The sequence below is a fragment of the Phalacrocorax carbo genome, chromosome Z (assembly GCF_963921805.1).
Source record: "Phalacrocorax carbo chromosome Z, bPhaCar2.1, whole genome shotgun sequence".
NCBI lineage: Eukaryota > Metazoa > Chordata > Aves > Suliformes > Phalacrocoracidae > Phalacrocorax > Phalacrocorax carbo.
The window spans coordinates 25,579,703-25,595,402 of NC_087548.1; positions in this window are offsets into that span (position 1 = coordinate 25,579,703).

Here is a 15,700-nt window from a genome sequence, read left to right on the forward strand (position 1 = left end):
ACAACTGTAGAACCACAGAATCGTAGAATGGTTTGTGTTGGACGGGACCTTTAAAGGTCATGTAGTTCAAGCCCCCAGCAGTGAGCAGGGACATCTTCAACTAGATCAGGTTGCTCAGAGCCCCATCCAACCTGACATTGAATGTTCCCAGGGATCGGGCATCTACCACCCCTCCTGGCAACCTGTTCCAGTGATTCACCACCCTCATTGTAAAAAATTTCTTCTTTATATCTAGTCTCAATCTACCCTCTTTTAGTTTAAAATTATTACCTCTTGTCCTATTGCAACAGGCCCTACGGAAGTCTGTCCCCATCTTTCTCATAAGCCCCCTTGAAATGCTGAAAGGCCACAATAAGGTCTCCCCAGAGCCTTCTCTTCTCCAGGCTGAACAACCCCAACTCACTCAGCCTGTCCTCACAGCAGAGGTGCTCCAGCCCTCAGATCATTTTTGTGGCCTCCTCTGGACCCACTCCAACAGGTCCATGTCTTTCCTGTGCTGAGGGCTCCAGAGCTGGATGCAGCACTGCAGGTGGGGTTTCACCAGAGTGGAGTAGAGGGGCAGAATCACCTCCCTCCACCTGCTGGCCAAGCTTCTTTTGATGCAATGCAGGAGACGCTTGGCTTCCTGGGCTGTGAGTGCACATTGTTGACTCATGTCCAGCTTTTCATCCACCAACACTCCTAAGTCCTTCCCCACAGGTCTGCTCTCAATCCCTTCATCCCTCAGCTTGTGTTGACAGAGGGGGTTGCCTCGGCCCAGGTGCAGGACCTTGCACTTGGCCTTATTGAGCCTCATGATGTTCATGTGGGCCCACTTCTCAAGCTTGTCCAGGTCCCCCTGGATGGCACCTCATCCCTCAGGCATGTGAACCGCACCACGCAGCTTGGTGTCATCTCCAAACTTGTAGTGGGTGCACACAATCCCACTATGTCATTGATGAAGATATTAAACGGCACTGGTCCTCAGACACATACCATCACAGGAAAGCTCAGTAGTGGTAGATATAACTGTATTGAATAATTCCTGGTGACTTCTACTAAATGAATCCAGAAGATTCTTCCAGTGGCATGTCCCCTGCCTTACATGTCAAAAGATAAATATGTCCATGAACTCCATAATATTTACCCTATGTAACCAGGCTAATACCTGCCCCTCTGTGGAAGGAAGAGCCAGTGTGATAGTATCCACTTTGAACTCATCAGAATGGATTCTAGGTGATCAAGGTTACATGAAAACCATGCTTTAGAACTGCTGGTAATTTAGGGATGCTCAAAGATGCCCCAAAGCTGTCTGCTCATTGCTTCCAGCTTTTCTTTGACTTTCAAACAATGATTATTCTCTTTAGCAAATTCTCTTGTATAAGTAGGATTTATCTTACCTCTAATTTATGTGCATATGGCATAATCCCTTTTTCTGTCTTTCCCTTGAATGGATTTCCCTTACTCATCCTATGGAGCAGAGATTATTCCATTGTAGACCTCTCCTCCACCATTGTCATGGATAAATTGAAAGGAATGATTGGTGATTACCAATGAAGGAAAGGAGTTTTATTGGCAAATCTAATTTTGAAAGCCATGTCTTCTAAGAGCAGTGTGTTCAACATGATAGATTTTTACATAAATAATGTATTGAATTAATTATATATATTATTTCAGAGAGCCATAGGGGATTTCCCACTTAGAATCACAACGTAAGTTATAAGATGTCGAGAGGTGCGCTATGCTAGCATTTCTGTTTGGATGATCCTATTTTCCAGGGCCTTGCAGTGTGACCTTGTATAGTGTCTGTATGTATTATGATGTATTAGTCTTCATCTGCAAAAATAAAACCTTGTGTTCCAGCACTTATCCCGAAACTTGTTATGTTACTTAATTTTGAAAATGGGTTGAAGTAGGCAATCACATACCAAGGACATAGAATAGCTAGTATATTACAGCATGGAAATAATGAAACCCATTGTAACAAGCAGATGTAATATATTTTCAAGGATAGGTTTTGTAAAAAGATAGTTTTGATTTGGTTGTTTTTAACAAAGGAATCAACGTGCCTCTCTTAGATCTGTATAAAAGACAGCCTTTCATTGCAAATGTTATTGCTGTGCACATGTGTGAATCAACATCCTCTTGTTTTCACTGTGATCTTTACTTTTCTCAAAGGTCTTAATAAGGTAGTGACTCCTTCTGTTCTTAATTGCTGCTCCCACAACTCTCCTGATGGTACGGTCTTGTCCTTGCCTTGGGCTCCTCTGTGCTTCTCTCATGCTAGTAATTTCCAATAGGAAAGTGAAGCAGCAATTGTAGGAGCATTGTAGAGATGTGTTGCTTATTCAAACCCACCGACTGCATTTTTACATTTCCTTTCCAAGCAGTGGAGTTCTCTGTTCTTGCCAAAACTTGCTACAGCTGTGTTTTCCATGACCAGAGAAGGATAACAAGACACTTGCAATAGCATTCTCCATGTCTGATACACAAAAATGGTCTTTAAAAGAGATCACTCACCTTGCAGTTGGCTATCTGGTGCTTCTGCTAAGAGAAAAACACACAATAGCTTCAGACTTGTTCAAAAGCATGTTTTCCATCTGAATCCATGTACAGGGTAAATAACTGCATAAAGTGCTCATGAACTGTGTGGGTTTGTGCATCAGAACTTGTGTGAATAATGTTTTCTGCAGAACAGTGTTCAAGTATCCAAATCTTGATCCCAGGCGTATGCAATATAAACCCCCCCAAACAAAACAAATGTTGGTTAAGTAATGTGAACTATCTCCAGGGTAGAAGCAGAAGGGATATCTTCTCCAGCTAAAAACAGCTCTTTCATTTGTGAATAGAGCCCTGTTGCTAAACCTTTTGCTACAGGCTGTGTAGAATTCGCTAGCATCCTTTACCCATATGCAGTTAGTTGCCCAACTTGTTGAAGTGAGCTACAAGGCTTTCCAAGGTAATGACCTATTTTGCATTAAAGAAAGATGAAAGAATAGTCCTGAGAGCATTAGGGAAAGACAATCATATGGAGAGGAAACTGCAGCACAGAGCCATGAGGTGAACAAAGGAGTTTAAGCATATCTGTAACTGGGACAGCAAGAGCTGCTAATGCTGACACAAGTTGTTTGGGGAGGACTTCTTGTACTAAATCTGTGTTCCGTGGTTTCAGTTTCATGGATGGTCTGCAACAAGAGCTGGAGGTGACCAAGAGATTTCAAGATTGATAAGTGGCTGTATAGTGAATACATTTTATCATATTTAATGTATAAAATACTGTGACAGCCTTGAAAATATTGCAATCCCTAGAGACTACTTGTAGTCTGGAAATACAGAATATGGAAGGCCTGCAATCTCAGAAAACCCCTTAGGAAGAGCTAAGGACCCTACTGGCCACAGCAGCATTTTGCAACTCAACCCAGAAAAGCATGCAGGGGGAAGAAGCTGAATTTCAGAAAGCAAGCGAAGAAGAGTGAGATTTCATGGCTACAGTTGATGAAAGAGCTTCATATTCCTAAGCCAGAGGGCCACGGACAGAGGAACAAGTTGCTGCATCCCCATTTTAGCACTGAAATTGATGAAAAGTCTTTGGGACTGCATCTCCCACAGATCTAGAAACAATTATGGGGACTGATATTGTCAAGTGCTAGGACAAAGGGGAAATTTTATTAAATTGGTGCCCTTTTGGCGAGTGCTGAGCAGTGTGGAGCCAGCTCATCAATTTTGGAAGCCCTATTTTGTCACAATAAGTTAAAACTTGGTGCTTAATAATATTGTATAGAATTTTATAGTCTTCAGCAGAGGCATGGACATGCATAAAAATGCACAACTGTTTGGGGGAACTATAATCCTGGTCTCTCTGTAATCCAGAAAGACAGAGATGTAGGATTTAACTGCTACATATCCATACCTTGCAAGACCAGGCTGGTTGCATAAAGCTGATGCAAGGTCTGCAATTGCTTCTGTGACTATATTACAGCACAGACATACCCAAGACAGCTTTAAATTAATAAGCTTGGGAAGTGCTAGCAATATTGCTAATCATCCAAGTAGTTCTCTGATTTCATAGGTGGGTTTTATATCCTTTGCTGAGCGCTCTGTTACAAGAACCTACATTAACTTCTATAAAACTGCTTTAGATATGACTACACAATGTGGTAGTTACTGTGGTGCAGCCTTGTTCAAAACATTCCTGCTTAGAGAAGCTTTTTAAACTGATGCATCTGAGAAATTGTTCCTCTTCTCAGGCTGTTTGCACAGTGAGGAAGCATTAATCCATTTATCTGCTCTAAGAGAAGCATTTCAGCTATCTTGAACTGATATGTACTTCATATCACTTTGTTATGCCAATTCATCACAGTATCACAGCATCACGTATTGGAAGGGGTTGGAAGGGACGTCTGGAGATCATCTTGTCCAACCCCCTTCCTTCAGCAGGCACACCTAGAGCAGGGGGCACAGGACCGCGTCCAGGCGGGGTTTGAATATCTCCAGGGAAGGAGACTCCACAACCTCCCTGGGCAGCCTGTGCCGCTGCTCTGGCACCCTCACAGGAAAGAAGTTTATTCTCATGTTTAAGTGGAACTGCCTGTGTTCCAACCTGTGCCCATTGCCCCTTGTCCAGTTGGTGGGCATCTCTGAAAAAAGTCTGGCCCCATCCTCTCAACACCCACCCTTTCGATATTTATAAGCATTGATAAGATCCCCCCTCAGTCTTCTCCAGGCTGAACAAACCCAGGACTCTCATCCTTTCCTCATAAGAGAGATCCAGTCCCCTGACCACCTTTGTAGCTCTCCGCTGGACTCTCTCCGGTAGGTCCCTGTCTTTCTTGAACTGGGGAGCCTAGAAGTGGATCCAGTACTCCAGATGGTTATAGGTTTATGGTTAGTAATGGCATTTGTATAGCTTTGCCCTTGTTTGAAAGAACTATTCAGCAGCCTGACCACATATCCCAGCAGACAGCTAGCAGGGACTGGCATGATAGGTATGTTTGTGGGAGTGTGATAGCCAGCAATGGCAGCTGAGCTGTGGGAAGACAGAATAAATTTTTCTAAAAATCTTCATGACACCACAGCAATGGCCATTGATATGAGAGCTCCCCTTCTCTAGCTGCAGCTGCTACCTGGGAACACAGGGTGCCCAGAAACAGCTAGGTAATACTCAACAGTTTCTGGCTAAGAGATCAACTCCTGTGGTTGTTCTACCATTAAAGGTGTATTGCATCTCCACACATTCCCTTCCCACCTTTCAAGGATGCCATTCCCTGCTCCTTTTTAAGCCTACTCTTCCCCTTGAGTCACCCCTAGCACAGGCACCCTGTAGCAAAGGCTGTATATTTGAAGCTGAAATTGCATTTTCTTTTTAGTGTGCAGTGGTCAGTCATTTTGGAGGAGTCAATGTGCTTGTGTTTTACACAACCATTTTATACAATTCAATGATTAGATCCAGACTGGACTAGGGTTAGATATAGCAACTGCTGGCAAGGCAACAGAATTAAGATTATGAAACACTAAAGATAGATGAGACTCTGACCAGAGTCTGCTTTAAAAGTCAGGATATTAGAAAATGCCATTACAAGATGAAGTTCAGGGCAGAGAATGAGGCACAATAGGAACAAATCTGATCTGGAGGGCTTAGAAGTATTTAGGAGGAATGAACAAGAATCTGGAGCAACAGTACGTGGTGAAGTGAACAACACAGAGCAGCTTCTAGTGTTGGAGGCTGCTTCAGACACCCAACAACATGGTCAAACGCCTATCAGGTTCAGTAGTCAACCTCTGGCCCTCCCCAGCTTGATCAGGTGAGGAAACCACTGTTCCTGTGGGCTGGCTGGCTGCAGGAGCCCCTGCCGATGCTGCTCCCCGTGCCAGACGGCTGGCAGAATGCAGAGGTGAGGGCAGTGTCTGTACAACTGGACAGGTTGTAAATGTCCACCAAGCTGCAGAAGTGACCTGTTCAAAAAAGGTAGGGCATGAACCAGGGAGATACATAGTGCTACCATTCAGGGTCTTCACAAGTGGCATAGGAAGAGAATGAAATAGCAGCCACTGTAGCAGTCCCGAGTACACTGCTTTGCTATACAAGTTCAGGCTAGAATTAAAAGCCTATTTTTGCTCCAATTTCTTTCATATAATACTTATAAATCAATATACAGAGAGCTCCAGAATTAGTCATATTCCGTAGCAATTGTTACAGAGGTGAGTAAGCAATCATGCCTTAAAAGAGCTATGATTTCTGTCATGTCTCCATAGCCTGATTTGAGCCATTTATTTCTAGAAATCTCAACTTTAGGGAAGGTTGAGTGCACTCTCAAAGCTGTAAGTTAGAGTATCTTTTCTATCAGGTTTTTTTTTAAGCTTTCTGTACCTGAAGGCAAAATGCACAGTATATCGCTGTGTAGAGTTATAAACGTCTGATTGCATTTTATTTTTTTAACCCATCTGGTGCCAGCATTTTTTAGTTTTATGGAAGCTGTTGAGCAATCTTTCCAAGATTTTACATCAGCTGATCTCCAAATACTGCTCAGGTTAGGATGCTGCTATAGTTACATCCTAGATACACAATTTGCCTCAGATAATCTAGTTCCATTTAATCTGGCTTCTTTTATTCCAGCAGCCCCTGCACCTCTCCTGCATCTCTCCAGCCCTGACATGGGATGTAATATTTTCATCTGGATGAAAATGTACCTGCAAAACACTAGAGCGAGGCTCTAACTCTTGCGGGTTTAAATGAAGAAATACCCTGTAGGGTGCCATGCTGCCTTTTCCCTTCAGTTCACGAGGTCTCTGCTCTCATTGATTTCAGGAAAAGCAAGGAAACTACACTGTGTATAAGAACATTGATCGGTCTGATGTTTTTTTTTTTTTATATTATGCTTAACAGCTGCCGATGTGTGCAAAAACATTTTACTAGGTGTGAACAGTGAATTGTCCCTGCCCTCCAGCATGGTCCAGCAATTTCTTCCAATAGCAAAAACCGTAAGTTAATCACAGTATTTGCAAACTCAATCTCATTGTTCATATGCTGAATCTTTTACAGCAGGGTGTTATCCATTGAAATTGAGAGATTACATGAAGTTTATTTCAAGCAGGCATTTCTTACTGGCAAGAATACTCTAATTATTATTTTCTAATTAAATTAGGCTTTTTAAAAAGGTTAACCATGACATTTTAATAGCTTCAGCTCATATTGATATTCTGAGGACACACTTCAGCTCAGCCACTTGTGACTGAAAAGGATGTTTTTCCAATTAAGAAATCTCTTTTTAAGGACTTCTCCTAAATGACATCTATTTTGCTGAGGAATGTGGACCAGAATATAATTTGTTTCCCTGGCTGCACAATCTCATAGTTCAGCAGGTAGCCCTTTCAGTTCTTTTTCTTACAAAATCTCACCCTTAATGCCATGACAAGTTTATAGTGTCAAACACACAAAAATAAAGAAGAAAAAAAATATTATTAACAGTTAGTTGTAGTCAATCCATGCAAATCTCTAATGCATCAGGGCAAATCCTAAAGAAATCCATGGAAAATTTAAGGACATACTGGATTCATTAAGCAGTGTATCTGATACATCAAAATATTCCAGCAGTAAGTGCAGTGCTGCTGGATTACAGCTAGAGTTTTCTTTCATTCTGTCTTTGCTCTACAAATTGTACATGGAGACCCCTACATGGATTTGGACTTCATATTGTTAGGTATTGCCCAGACAAGAAAAAAAGACAGGTACTATCCCAGGTGGCCTACCAATAAATACACGTAAAAGCTGTGTATGAATACAGCCAGGTGAAGGGGTAAAAACAAAGTAATGAAACAATATTAGTCAGATTGCTAGCCAGTGATATCAACACAGCAAAAGCCAAATAACTCTTCAATTCTTTGAAAGTTTTCCAGCAAGTTCAAAGAAGGAATCCAAAGGGGAATGATTTGCTATTCTGCAAATGTGTCCAGTGAATTCCTATCAAGTACAAGGAGAATAAAAAGAGAACATTTAAAGACTGGGAGGACAATGTGGGACATTTGGCAATGGGAGCTAACTTCTCAACACAGAGCGGTGACAGGGTTGTGATTGTCCATCAGGGGCCTTGGAGATGAGGACAAGTAGTTTATCTTGTTAAATTAGAGAAAAGTTGTTGCAGAAACACAGAGCAAGGAGTGATGTTAAAAAGGGTAAGACCAAAAATAAAAAGAAGATCTTGTGGCTGTATTTCATTCTTCACTTTGTGATTTGTGATAATTATCAGACCAAGGTTAAATTGAATAATATTGATTCCAACCAGATATTGAAAGGTCAAAATCAAAAAGAAGCATTTTGATTGCACTGAATATTTGTGTCTAAAGCTATGATTTGTTAGTTTAATTTTGTAACACACCTTGAAGACAGTTGCCATTACTGAAACTTGGTGGGACAAATCCCATGACTGCAGTGCAGCTATTGATAGTTACAGGCTGTTCAGAAGGGACAAGTGAGGAAGGAGGTGCAGAGATGTTGCCCTCTACATCAAGAAATGGATAGAGTGAGAAGAGCTGTCTCTGAAGAACAGCAACGAACAGGTTGAAAGCTTATGGGTAAGAATTACGGACAGAGGCAACAAAGGTAACCTTGTGGCTGGTGTCTACTACAGGCTGCCCAACCAAGGGGAGCCTCTTGATGAAGCTTTCTTACCCTAGCTACAGGAGGCATTGCACTTGCAGGCTCTTGCCCTGCTGAGGAACTTCAACCACACTTGCATTTGCTGGAAAAGTAGCATGGCAAGCTGTAGGCAATCCAGAAGAGCGCTTTGAGGATAACTTCTTAAGCCAGCTAATAGATAGCCCTAAAGGAGGGTTTGTGATACTGGACCTGTTGGTCACCAATGCAAGTGAGCTAGTTGGTGACATCAAGATTGGAGGTAGCCTGGGCTGCAGCCATCATGAGCTGCAGTAGTTTGCATTCCTGAGGCATATGGGTCAGGCAAAGAGTAAAGTCAGGACCTTGAATTTTACAAAAGTAAAATTCCAGCTGTCAAGGAGTTAGTCAATAGGACCCCCAGGGAAACTGCCCTCAGGGGCAAGGGAGCACAACAGAGCTGGCTGATCTTTAAGGACACTTTCCATAGAAAACAAGAGCTCTCAATCCCCAGGTGTAACAACTCAGGAAAGGAAGGCAAGGGACCAGCATGGATGAGTCAAGACCTGCTGGTCAAACTAAAGGGCAAGAAGGAAATGCACAGGCAGTGGAAGCAGGAACAGGTATCTTGGGAATAGTACAGGGACACTGCTCGGTTGTGTAGGGATGGGGTCAGGAAGGCCAAGGCACAGCTTGAGCTGAACTCGGCAAGGGATGCAAAGAATAATAAAAAGAGCTTGTACAGGCATGTCAGCCAGACGAAGAAGGTCAAAGTAAGTGTACCCTCCTAATGACCATGACTGGCAAACAGGTAGCAATGGACAAGGAGAAGGCCAACGTACTAAAAAAATTTTTTGCCTCAGTCTTCATTGGCAGCCTCTCTTCCCACACCTCTCGAGTGGATGGAGCTCAGGGCCAGGACTGGGGGAGCAAAGTCCCTCCCACTGTAAGAGAAGATCAGGCTCATGACCACCTGAGGAACCTGAGCATACAGAAGACTATGGGACCTGACGAGATGCATCCCAGAGTCCTGAGGAAACTGGCTGATGTAGTTGCCATGCCACTCTCCATTATATTTGAAAAGTCATGTCAGTCAGGTGGAGTTCCTGGGGACTGGAAGAAGGGAAATATTGCACCTGTTTTTAAAGAGGGTAGAAAGGAGGACCCTGGGAACTACTGACCTGTCAGCCTCACCTCTGTGCCTGGGAAGATCATGGAAAAGATCATCCCAGGAGCTATGGTAAGGCATATTGAGAACAGGGAGGTCACTGAGACAGCCAGCATGGCTTCACTGAGGGCAAGTCCTGCCTCACTAAACTAGTGGCTTTAAATGATGGAGTGACTGCATCAGTGGACAAGGGAAAAGCAACGTATGTCATCTGTCTGGATTTTTGTAAAGCCTTCAATGTGGTCCCACACAGCATCCTTCTCTCTAAATTGGGGAGATATGGATTTGATGGGTAGACTGGTCAGTGGATGAGGAATTGGCTGTATGGTCATATGCAGAGAGCAGTGGTCAACAGCTCAATGTCCAGATGGAGACTAGTGGCAAGTAGTGTCCCTCAGGAGTCCATACTGGGACCAGTGCTGTTTAATATCTTCATCAATGACATAGTGGGATTGTGTGCACCCACTACAAGTTTGGAGATGACACCAAGCTGCGTGGTGCGGTTCACATGCCTGAGGGATGAGGTGCCATCCAGGGGGACCTGGACAAGCTTGAGAAGTGGGCCCACATGAACATCATGAGGCTCAATAAGGCCAAGTGCAAGGTCCTGCACCTGGGCCGAGGCAACCCCCTCTGTCAACACAAGCTGAGGGATGAAGGGATTGAGAGCAGACCTGTGGGGAAGGACTTAGGAGTGTTGGTGGATGAAAAGCTGGACATGAGTCAACAATGTACACTCACAGCCCAGGAAGCCAAGCGTCTCCTGCATTGCATCAAAAGAAGCTTGGCCAGCAGGTGGAGGGAGGTGATTCTGCCCCTCTACTCCACTCTGGTGAAACCCCACCTGCAGTGCTGCATCCAGCTCTGGAGCCCTCAGCACAGGAAAGACATGGACCTGTTGGAGCGGGTCCAGAGGAGGCCACAAAAATGATCTGAGGGCTGGAGCACCTCTGCTATGAGGACAGGCTGAGTGAGTTGGGGTTGTTCAGCCTGGAGAAGAGAAGGCTCTGGGGAGACCTTATTGTGGCCTTTCAGCATTTCAAGGGGGCTTATGAGAAAGATGGGGACAGACTTCCGTAGGGCCTGTTGCAATAGGACAAGAGGTAATAATTTTAAACTAAAAGAGGGTAGATTGAGGCTAGATATAAAGAAGAAATTTTTTACAATGAGGGTGGTGAATCACTGGAACAGGTTGCCAGGAGGGGTGGTAGATGCCCGATCCCTGGGAACATTCAATGTCAGGTTGGATGGGGCTCTGAGCAACCTGATCTAGTTGAAGATGTCCCTGCTCACTGCTGGGGGCTTGGACTACATGACCTTTAAAGGTCCCTTCCAACAAAAACTATTCTATATTCTATGATATCTTTTTTATTCTAGGTCACAGCAAAAGTGAGTGTCAACTTATGTCAACACTGACTTTTGTAGGAAAAAGCAAATTACTTCAATCACTTATGTTAAGTACTCTAACTTAATTATAAACCACAATGTAACTTCCAAGAACTGTTTGTTTGTTTAACCAAGCTTAAGGAGAAGGGATATTGTATTTACATGAGTTTGCCTTACAATTTAAATAACAAGTTGTACCTTACTGAAATATTCTATGACACTACTGTACTTTGGAAGGAAATATTTTGAGAGGCATTAGCTGGTACCAGGAAAAACAAACCATCTAAGAATTTTATATTATTCTTTTTTTTTTTTATATCTGTGTGTGACTTGGTTTTGTAGCACTGCTCAAACTGTGTTTCTATAGAAAGAAAAGAGGAAGGAGGAACTCTTTGACAGGAAAAAGGGGAAAGAAATGCTGTCCAAAAATCTTCATGAACCTAAAAAGCATAAAATGACCAGAATCATGAAATACTTTTTAGCTGACTTTGGAATCAGCAGTGCCTGGAGCTGATTTTTTTCTGGCTTTGTCAGAAGGTCTAGCTGTAGTGAACTGAATTACTGTAGATGGTTTCAAGGGATAAGCAAAGATAAATGAGCCAAACAAAAAAGGCCTGCAGAAAATTAAATGAAAACACAGACTATGTGTTCTAATCAGAAACCACTGCTAAGACTGACTGCAAAGGAAATAATGAATTCATTAGAACAAACACAGGGGCACAAAATGTTATTGCATCAAAATAATGTTTACATAATTTTCTTCTATAGAATAAAAAGAGGTGGTGACACCATACATACAAACCATGTTCCTGTTTCAACTTTGAAGGATATTTAATCTTGTGTTCTGCTAAGCAGACAAGATTGAAGCAATTGCATATTGTACTGCAAAGACAGTCATGGAATGATCTCTGAATTATGTAGCTGTTTATTACTTTTCATAATAAGGAATGTTGATTTTCTTTCCTAATTTGTGCTAACTAAGAGAAAATCTTTGAGTACATATTCCTGTAAAGCATGGGAGTAATTGTGTTGAAAATACTGGCAATAAATGGTAGAAATTGCAAATCCAAGGCAACATATGTATGAAAAGAATACTAGGAATAAAAGACCCACAAACTCAAACAGTTAAAATGGTAAAGAACACATAAGCCAGAGCTATTGTCTAACCAGCTGGTATAAAGTCCACATAAGAGTCGGAGGTCAAAATACCTGATGTAACTAAGCTGTCTGCAACTTGGTGGCATGAGATGAATGGTGAGAATAGAGCTTGGTGACACCCTGGTCTCTTAATTTAAAGTAATAGTTTTGCTCATTTATTTTCAGATGTGACACACAGAGTACATTACCTCTCCTTTTGGAGCTCATTATTTATCATATCAGGCAGTTAGGCAAACTATATAATGTACTCATTAACTTGCTTACCAATGGGTCAGCTTTTATTGGCAATGAAAACATACGTAAACATCTTTATGAACTTCGCACACTTCTTATTCAGTTCTCCTTTGTTCAGTGTGGCCCAGTGACTGAAGGGAAAAGGGAGGATTTCACAGGTAGTAACAAGGTGATAGGAATAATTTATGGATCCTTCCCTCTCCCAGCTGGCTGATGCCCAGTTGTCCACTCTGTAAGAGGACACAGAACAAAGACTATTTTAAGTTACATGATACAGGCGGGATGAATAAATGTATTTTAAGTGTTGTGTAACAAACAGATTTGTTGCCCCAAGAAGGCCTTTTTTTTTTTTCCTTCTCCCATCTCATTGGCTTAAAGCAGCATGAAATACGGGGATGCAATCCAGGACTTTGAGCAAGTGGATCCCCAGAAGTTCCCTCCATCCCCGGCCATTCTGGGAGTCGGTGACTTTCTCTGGCAGGGAGGAACTACAGCTTTATGTTATGGTCCCAGGCAAAGCGATAGGAGAGAAAGGAAATGGCATCAGTGGGTGTCATGTCTCATGCCAACTGTGATTTACCTCTGGTGCTGGTGGTACAGAATTGTCCCAGGCCTGGGAGGTGTATAGCACTCGTCCACACCTACTCTACCTCTCTTGCCAGCTGGGTATAGATGAACTAGATTGAGGAGAGAGCAGTTAAGCTCACATAATAAATATGTGATGAGAAATATATCCAGTGTCAGAAAGGATTTTGGAATCTGGGAGGTATGGGGGAAGGTAAGGTAAAGACAAACACAGAGACTGGAAAGCTATTTCTTGCTTGGAGTTTCTGCACCTATAAGAGTCCCTTTTCAGTTTCTTTCAAAAACTGTGCCTTTACACTGCTGTGATTTAAAAGGCAAAATGGGCATAATTATATTTTCTTATACTAAGCCCAAGGAAAAGTAAAATTACTTGTCCAAACCTGCCACAGGCATCCTATTTCTTCTTCCAGGCATAAAGCTGTCTCCTGTGTTCAACACTTTAACATACCACTCTTTTTCTGTGAATAATTGAGGGAAGGAGTGATTAGGATCTCTTGGTGAAATTGTGATGATGATAAATGACGATCACTAATTATGATGGGGCTTTCCATGAACGGATCTATTAATGCTAATATGACTTCCTTCTATTTCCAGCAAAGGAAATCCATCTCCTTCTATCAAAAAGTCATCTGCTAATTTCCTATATCAGAAGCCTAACAAGAACCTCCTGTGCCTCCCCTTAGTGTATGTGTGAGGGAGTTATTCTGACCCTTAACATTGCTCAGTTGATTAACTGGAAAACGAAATAAGGGAATGGACTTCTAAACATCTAATTAACTTCTCCTCCTCAGCAATTTTGAACAAGTCTATTTGCAGCACATTTAGCTTATAGCAGCTGTTGTTCAAGGATGTTTATCTGAATATGTCAAGCAAGTCTGTATGCATTCACTTGTTTTGTGAGGTGGTTTTTCGTGTCAGTGTTACCAGGATCTTTCAGCATTTGCATGATTCCCCTTGTGGTGTTGAGGGTTATAGAAATCTTCTCTCAGATAAAGACTTTTTTTTTTTTTGTGGGCTGATTCTACTGTGTTATTTTTCTCAAACAACTGTTTAAACTGAAGTGGATGAAGTAGCTAGAGGTGTGGGGAACAGCTGTAAATTTGCTGTTTGGAAATAAAGTTGTCTGTTCCTTTTCTCCAAACAAACGGCAACTAAAGACACAAACACCTAAATACAATAGATGGGTTTCAATGAGATAAATTCCATCTGAGATCAATTTCTCTAAATTTAGGAATCATATCAGTTGAAGAAATATGATTGGGGATTAGAATTTTGAAAATGCTGAGCATTTCCAGATCCAGAAGGAGAGGGAACGGGATTTAGCAATACTGAGGTTGCCCGTAGCACTGAGCAATTACGTTACACAGACTCTGATTGCCTAAAAATCTGACATTTCTGTGCAGAGTGACTTAAGACATTATGTTGTTGAAAATCCCTGATTCTCCATTGCTCTGATGCGGTGTGAGGAAGGCACCACTGGCAGGGATTGTCTCAGTTATTGCTTTTTGTCAGGGCTGGTTGCAGACCAGATCTGTAGCTTGCTGTTGCAGTCAGAGTCAGATAAAATTTTAATCAGTCAGTGCAGGAGTGCTTCCCTGAACCACAGGCTCTGTGTGTGCCCAGTGGGGAACCTGACTAATTTCCAGCCTTGGTGGAACTGGTGACTCCAGAGTGGGTCATATCTGGCATCTTTGGCCACCTCTGCAACCAGTAGGCAACCACAGGACTTTTTGTGGTGTGGGGAAAAAGTCCTTAAATTCTGTTACTCTGTTAGACCTTTAGCTCCCTGCTGTGTCAGAATTGTTGCACCTTCCCCATTTTGAGAAAGCTGCTGCAAAGGGTCTTCAAAGGCAGCTGGTGCATATCCTGAATGGAAACAGTGGATGAACTCCCTGGACATGCCTGCCTGATGGGACTTTCCTGGTATGAGAAGAGAGTGTCAGCAGCTGGGCATCCTTGGGGCTGTGAAGGAGGCTCGGTAAGGGAGGTGAACAAAATACTTTGACCCTGGCCTTGGGATTTCCTTCAAAGGCAGCATAGATGTACCCCATCTTCCTGAAGACCTGTATTGAATTCTTGAGGACATATATTGTCAAAATCCATTTGATTGTTTGTTGCTGTTTTAAAGGGTTGCAGAATAGTATGTATCTCATCCCTACAATTTAGCAAGGTCATAAGAGTGCTGTAATCTCAGGGCATCTCCAAAAATGAAAGGAATGAAAGCATGCTTATTAGATTTGCTAATGACACTCATCTGCCAGGGACTGTGAGTATGTTGGAGGACAGGATTAGAATTTAAAGTGAGCCTGACAAATCGAAGGTATGGCCTGAAATAAATAGGGTGCTATTCACTGGGGATAGGTATAAGGGACTGCATTTAGGCAGGAATAATCAGCTGCACAAATAAAAGAGGGGAATAACTATTTAAGTAGCAAGTCCGTATCTGTAGGTTTTATGGCTCACAAACTGAGTGCAAGTCAACAACATTGTGTCCTGCCTTTCTCATTCTGCCAAACAAACCAAAGAACAGATATCCTGCAGTGAATAATGTAAAGTTCAGCCTGTGGGGATGTGCAAAGTTA